This window comes from Urtica dioica, chromosome 8 (assembly GCF_054948205.1).
Source record: "Urtica dioica subsp. dioica isolate 48M chromosome 8, U.dioica_male_clone48M_v1_H2, whole genome shotgun sequence".
Classification (NCBI taxonomy): domain Eukaryota; kingdom Viridiplantae; phylum Streptophyta; class Magnoliopsida; order Rosales; family Urticaceae; genus Urtica; species Urtica dioica.
The window spans coordinates 32,276,472-32,284,569 of NC_142763.1; positions in this window are offsets into that span (position 1 = coordinate 32,276,472).

An 8,098-nucleotide genomic window follows, 5' to 3' on the forward strand; every position below is an offset into this window, starting at 1 on the left:
TTCTCTTGATGCCATTTTTGGCCTGAAGCAGTCTCTCTTCTCTCTCCCCCGTTCTCAGAGGTTCCGAAGCACTCACGGGGACTTCCCGGATGTCGCTCCTTCTGACCGAACGTTCTCCGGTGCTCAAGCACGCCCCTAGGGTTCTCAACTAGAGTTCTCCTCGCGCGTCTAACACGCTAGATGCGTACGCGATCTCCGAGGTTTTGAGACGCTGCCGAGGACTCCTCGCGCCCCGTCTCCTTCGTCGAGCACGCCTCTCCACCAAGGTTCTACGCCTCATACTGCGTCTTTCACGCTTGAACTACGTTATGACCTGATCCCACACACGGGTACGTAGGCAGCCGACACCCAAGGCACGGTCACTACTCCTCCTCACCCCCTACCTCTCCCGAGAGGCGGGTTGATTGGAGAAAACCCTAGCTCGAGACTATCGAGTTAACACTCTTGGCCCGGGTGCGATCACTTGGTCCGGCCTTGGATCGAACCGCCCGAGGTTTTCAATAGTTGTTCATTTTCGTGCGACAACATTTTGGCGCTAGAAGGAGGGGACTTCCCGACCTATTCAGCCCGAAATCCCTTCTGTTCATCTTCTTCTTTTCTTCTGGGAACTCAGCTTTCTCGAACTTGAGAAACGATGAGTAGCCAACCACCCGTACGTTCTGAGGGCGTGAACAACCCCGAAAACGTCACTGGGACCAAGAAATACTTCTTGCGCTCCCGAGCGCATGGTGACGAAGAGTCGCTCCACGAAGAGAGCTCGACCCGTTCACCATCTCCATCTCCTGATAGCAGGGACAACCGCATCATGGAGTTAGAGGAGAGTATCCGCCGACTGAAGGCGAGGAACGCAAGGTACCATAGCCGACTGGCTGCGAAGCAACCTGTGCGTGACACGGTAATCCCCAACGGGGATCCTGAGAACCTCAACGAGGAAAGCCGCGACCGCGACCCTGATTACGAGGGTACTGGTGAGTCGGAGGATATCGAGACTTCTCTCACGAAGGACGGGGGACTCCCCGCCGTGTTTGAAGCCGGTCCGTCGAATCCCTTACCCCGAACAGGCGATGCGCCGGTAGCTTCTCAAGAGGGGAATTCCCGACGTTCAGCTCTCGACCGACTAGGTCCGAGGAAGAATGTTGCGGAAAGTCAGGGCACGCGGAGAGCGCGCCGTCGCAGACGAAGCCTGCGCCTCCGTACGACCAGCCCTGACCTTAGGGACCGCCTCACTGCTCAATGCATTGGGCGTGGCAATGATCTGAGAGAGCGACTAAGCTCTAGACCCAATATCCCGCTGGCAGCCCCAACTAACGGGAACCGCCGCGCAGGTCAAGGGTCTAACGAGAGGCTGCAGGTGACTCCTCCCGAACAAGGGGTTACTCCAACGACCGGTCTCGATGTGGTCACTATGATCCACAACCTTCGAAATGAGGTACGAGATCTCCGAGAATACGGAATAGGTGGAAGCGCCTATGGGGCCGTTGAGGAGAATTCATCGCCTTTCACGGCTCAGATACTGGCTGAGGTTTGTACGGGGAATTTCAAGCTCCCGAACCTCACTCCCTATGATGGGAAGGCAGATCCTGCTTACCACATCCAGCACTATGAAACCTGGATGACGATGCAAGGTGTTTCTCCTGGCGCCATGTGCCAAGCTTTTAGTTTGACTCTCGCCGGACCCGGTTTTGAGTGGTTCAAGAACTTAAGGCCAGGAAGCATCCACTCGTTCAAAGACCTGAAGGACAGGTTCCTAGCACGGTTCGCTACATCTATGGTCCAAAAGAAGACCAAGATGTACTTATGGTCAATCAGGCAAGAGAGTGGCGAGTCTCTTAGACGATACCTCGCCCGATTCACTGAAGAGTCAAACAAGGTCGACCGCTTTGACGACGGTGACGCAATTGCCGCTATCATAGAAGGCTTGCGCACAAGTGACTTCCTCAAGTCTGTCGTCGGCCGTGTCCCTTCTACCATGGCCGAGTTAATGACTCGAGCTAAGACCTTCATGGGAGTCGAAGATTACCTCGACGGCCGCAAGAGCACTAATCAAAGCTCTCGTCGTCGAGAAGAACCTAGCCACGAGCATAACGAACCTCGTAAAAGACGAAACAAGGGGAACCAAGTTTCTAGTAACCAACCCCCTGTACCCCAGAAGCCGCGACTTGCGGAAAACTTCAAAGGGTACTCGTCGTTCACGCCGCTGAACACAGCGCTGGAACGGATTCTGGCTCTGGCACGTGACAAGTTCACGCCCCCGGCTCCAATGAAAAAGGATCCTGCAACTCGCGATCAATCTAGATATTGTGAGTTCCATCGGGAATACGGTCATTTGACCTCAGAATGCTACAATCTTAAAAGACAAATCGAGGCTTTGATCCAACGGGGTGAGCTGAAGGAGTTCGTGTTACGCATGATTAGCGCTGCGGGCCCCACCACGAATAGACAACAATCTGGTCAGGGAGGAGGAACAGCCGCTGCTGCCGACCGAACCACGGCTGCTGCCAACGCCAATCCACAACTACACGTGGTAACCACCATATTGGGAGGTCCACAGGATGGAGATTCAGCCCGACAACGGAAGAAATTCCTTAGGGCCGTGACTCAGGAAGAGGCTGCTATGCACGTCAACTTCACATATGAAGAACCTCCGTCCGTGCCTCACGAGACGATGTATTTCACCAATGAAGAGGCCAAGCGAGTTGTGCATCCGCACAATGACGCAATCGTGCTCAAAGCCCAAGTGGCTAATAACTTGGTGAAAAGGGTTCTCATCGATAACGGCAGCGCTGCCGACATAATTTTCAAGTCCACCCTAGAGCGCATGAAGCTCGAGGGGCTGCGTCCGACTCCGACCCAAACGCCATTGTTTGGGTTCACTGGAGAAAAGGTTATGACCGAGGGCATCATCGACCTGCCGGTCACCTTTGGGACCCCTGGAGGAATTGAGGCCGTTCACATGGTCCCATTCCTAGTGGTTGACCAGGAGTCGCCCTATAACTTAATCATTGGGCGACCCACGTTGAACCGGCTAAGGGCAATCACTTCCACGTATAACCTACTGGTGAAATTCCCCACCGAGGAGGGAATCGGCATTATGGCTGGAGACCAATCCCAAGCCAGAATATGCTACGTGCAAGGAGTTGATGGCAAATCCGCGGGAAAAGTGGTCAACACAATCTTCCAACTGGAAGACGATTTCCCATGCAACCCAAAGGATGCAAGGAAGTTCGGAGAACTTGACCCCCGGGATGAAATCGAAAGACTCAAGGTGGAAACCTCCGATGATCTTGTGCCAATCGTCCTGGACGAATCTAAGCCTGATCAGGTTGTAAAGGTTGGCACCCGACTTCCACTCGCCATCAAAACTCAGCTTACTGCCTTCCTTAGGGAGTTCAAGGATGTTTTTGCATGGACTCATGCGGACATGCCCGGAATCGATCCCGAGGTAATAGTGCACCGATTGAACGACGACCCAAAGGTCGCCGAAAAAGTGCAGGCTAGACGAAAGTTCAACCCAGAACGGTACCTGGCCATAAATGAAGAGGTCGAGAAACTCCTCACCGCAAACTTCATTCGAGAGGCTAAATATCCCAAGTGGGTCGCCAACGTGGTAATGGTGAAAAAGCCTAACGGGAAGTGGCGAATTTGTATAGACTACAAAGATCTTAACAAAGCCTGCCCTAAGGACTGCTTTCCACTCCCGCGCATCGAACAACTGGTGGACGCCACGGCCGGCCATGAACTTCTAAGCTTCATGGACGCCTATTCAGGCTACAACCAAATTCGAATGCACGAGCCCGATCAAATTAAGACGACCTTTGTCACCGATCGAGGTCTATATTGTTACAAGGTCATGCCTTTCGGCCTTAAGAACGCGGGAGCAACGTACCAGCGCTTGGTGAATCGGATCTTCGCCGATCAAATCGGCAAGACAATGGAAGTATACGTGGACGACATGCTCATTAAAAGCCTACTGGCAACCAATCACGTACGCGACCTAAGGGATGTTCACAATCCTCCGCCGATATAAAATGAAGCTCAACCCCAACAAATGCGTATTCGGGGTTGAATCCGGGAAGTTCCTCGGTTACATCGTCAGCCGACGAGGCATAGAGACGAATCCGGAAAAAATCAAGGCACTCCTTGAAATGAAGTCGCCACGAGTCAAAGAGGTACAAAGCCTGACCGTTCGGATTGCCGCTCTGACACGCTTCGTGTCTAAAGCCACCGACAAGTGTCAACCGTTCTTCAAAGCTCTAAAGAAGACGGACGGCTTTGAGTGGACGGACGAATGCGAAAGTGCCTTCCAAGAAATGAAGGCTTATTTTGGGTCCCCACCATTCCTCTCTAAACCAAGAGAAGGCGAGACGCTATATGTATATCTCGCCGTCTCTGAAAGAGCTGTAAGTGCCGTCCTTGTCCGCGAAGAAGACAAGGTCCAATGGCCGATCTACTACGTGAGCAAAGCCTTACTCGACGCGGAAACACACTACACCGAGATAGAGAAACTTTCTCTGGCTCTCGTAACGGCAGCTAAGAAGCTGCGGCCGTACTTCCAAGCTCACCCAGTCGCGGTGCGAACTGAGCATCCGATCGGTAAAGCTCTTCAAAAGGGAACATCGACTCGCATGGCGATCTGGTCCCAAGAATTGAGCGAGTACGGGATTGAGTTCCACCCAAGAACGGCTATAAAAGGGGCATGCCTTAGCCGACTTCGTGCAGAATTCTCATATACTCACGATATGGGAAGATCGGAAGCTGACCTAAACGGTGATGCGCTAACTCGGAAAAGGAAGGTAGACCCAACGGGTCCCATCTGGGAGTTATACGTAGACGGAGCATCTAATGCTCGGGGGGCTGGCGCCAGAATAGTCTTGATTAACCCCGACGGGGAAAGGCTGCGATACGCCCTCCACTACGGCTTCCAGGCCTCCAACAATGAAGCTGAATACGAGGCCCTCATTGTAGGTATAGAGCTGGCACAGAAGCTTGGCTCTCATAACCTGCGAATACACTGCGACTCGCAGTTGATCGTGAACCAGGTTAAAGTAGATTACACCGCCAAGGAACCTAATATGGTTGCATACCTGGCTAAGACAAACTCCAAGCTCGATGCCTTCTCTTGGTTCGAGATTCACCAAATCCCAAGATAGTAAAATTATGAGGCTGACGCACTTGCTCGCCTTGGATCAGGCATCGACGAAGACGGGTTGGGGACCGTACCCATTGAATTTCTCCCACGGCCATCCGTCTCCCGAGATGAAGTCGGGACCATAGAGGTGGCATCTCAGCCCACTTGGATGGACTCGATTGTCGAGTTTCTACGAAGAGGGGAACTCCCCGAAGACCGCAAGGAAGCCGATAAGCTAAGGGCCTTAGCATCCAAATACACGCTCCATGAGGGCATACTTTATAAGCGCGGTTACTCAACACCGCTGCTCCGGTGCCTCGATAGCGTTGAGTCGACCAAGGTCCTCTGCGAAATTCATGAGGGCATCTGTGGGAACCACGCCGCTGGAACTTCCCTCACGCTCAAAGCGCTTAAGCAAGGCTATTTCTGGCCTACCATGAAGCGAGATGCTTGCGAATGGGCAAGGCGTTGCGATGAATGCCAGCGCTTCGCGGAAATTCCGCGACAGCCTCCGACCCCATTAAGCAGCATCGTTGTCCCACGTCCCTTTGCTAAGTGGGGCGTGGACATCATTGGTAAGCTCCCTAGAGCGCCAAGGCAATACGAGTATGCCATTATCGCCATTGACTACTTCACCAAGTGGGTAGAGGCCGAGCCGCTTGCCAGAATAACTGAAGCCAACACGACAAACTTCATCTGGAAAAGCATCATATGCAGGCACGGTATCCCCGCCTCAATTGTGACCGACAACGGAGCACAATTCGACAACGCGCGAGTAAGAGATATCTGCGATCAACTGAAGATCAGCAAGACCTTCTCCTCGCCGCGTCACCCGCAGGCCAATGGCCAAGTCGAAGCAGTCAACAAGACCATCAAGAGCAACCTGAAGAAGAAGCTCGAAGACAAGAAAGGCGCCTGGGCCGAGGAATTGCCATTCGTCCTATGGGCGTATAGGACAACCGCGCGAAACGCCATTCTCCCTCGCGTACAAGATCGAAGCTGTGGTTCCAATCGAAACAGAGATACCCACATTTCGAGTCGATACGTTCGACGAAGCGGACAACGACGAGGCCATGCGCCTTGAGTTGGATCTAATCGATGAAAAGAGAGCGGAAGCATTCAGACGCCTCGCCGCACAGAAGCGCAAGGTCGAAAGATACTACAACTCCAAGATCAAAAGGCGTACCTTTGCCGTCGGAAGCCTCGTCCTCAGACGAGTGTTCCAGAACACGCAAGTCCAAGGCGCCGGCGTCCTAGGCCCAAACTGAGAAGGTCCTTATAGAGTCCGCAAAGTCATTCACGACGGAACGTACTACATCGAGCACACGGACGGAACTCCGATTCGCCACCCGTGGAACGCGGAGCACTTGAGGCAGTACTACCAATAGCTAGCGTTCCCCGCATTTTTATCGCTTTTATTTCCCGTTTACAATAAGGCCTACGAGCCAATGTTCTAGGATTCTAATTTTCTCGCAAGTTTTTCGCAAAAGTAATAAAACACGAGTTTTTCGTGTCAAATTCCGTTTAGTGCAAGTTTTCCCGTTATAAAAGATTAAACTTATAACCCAAAAACTTGGGGGGGGCTAGCTATGGTAAGGAAACCCTCAAAAGAACACGCTTCACCAAAACAAAACCTAAGACGCCTACATGGCGCAACCTAAGACGCCTACATGGCGCACTTAAGACGCCTACATGGCGCACGTAAGACGCCTACATGGCGCAACCTAAGACGCCTACATGGCGCACTTAAGACGCCTACATGGCGCACGTAAGACGCCTACATGGCGCAACCTAAGACGCCTATATGGCGCACTTAAGACGCCTACATGGCGCACGTAAGACGCCTACATGGCGCAACCTAAGACGCCTACATGGCGCACGTAAGACGCCTACATGGCGCAACCTAAGACGCATACATGGCGCACTTAAGACGCCTACATGGCGCACGTAAGACGCCTACATGGCGCAACCTAAGACGCCTACATGGCGCACTTAAGACGCCTACATGGCGCGCGTAAGAAGCCTACATGGCGCAACCTAAGACGCCTACGTGGCGCAACCTAAGACGCCTACATGGCGCACCCTAAGACGCCTACATGGCGCACGTAAGACGCCTACATGGCGCAACCTAAGACGCCTACATGGCGCACTCAAGACACCTACATGGCGCGCTTAAAACGCCTGCATGGCACAACCTAAGACGTCTACATGGCGCAATCCGGCGCACATAAGATGCGTACGCGGCATGGCTAACTCGCAGTCGAAAAACTTAAGAACGCGAACCATCCGAGTGACTGGCACGTCAGAAAAGGTATCCTGCTGAGGTAAAAGAATCAACAAGACCATTGACACAAACACTTGCCTATCTAAACATGCCATGACAAACGAATGAGTAAAAACATTCATAAAAATAAATAAATAACTTCTCATAAAAGAAAGGGGCAATTGCCTCAAATCCTAGAAAGCATGCGCTAAGACAAGTGCGCTAAAGGGAAAAATCCTAGTAAGCAAGCGCTAAAACAGGTGCGCTGAACGGAAAAACCTAAAAAGCATGCGCTAAACACTTGCGCGAGAAAAATAAAGAAGAAAAAATGTCACTCGGCGGGATCGTCGCCTACGGGATCAGCTCCGTCGACTGGTGGGAACAACGAGTCGAAGAAGTCTCGGTAGCCGTGGCGTCCCGACACTCCACCGCCGCCGCATGTCTTGCCTCCTCGACTCCGACATCAAAGTCGTCTTGAAGGTCAGACGCAAGCTGTTCCGCCGCAGCCTTCTCCGCGGAGACCCGAACCACCTCATCCGCCAAGGAGTCGCGCTCGCGCTCCGCTCGAACACGGGCAGCCTCGCTCGATGTAAGCTGACCCTGGAGAATGCCGACTTCTTCTGTGCGCGATTCCAACTGGCGTCGAAGGTCCCGCGCTTCGCTCCGGAAGACCTCCGCCGATCGAGTCGCCACTTCGAGAGCTTGAC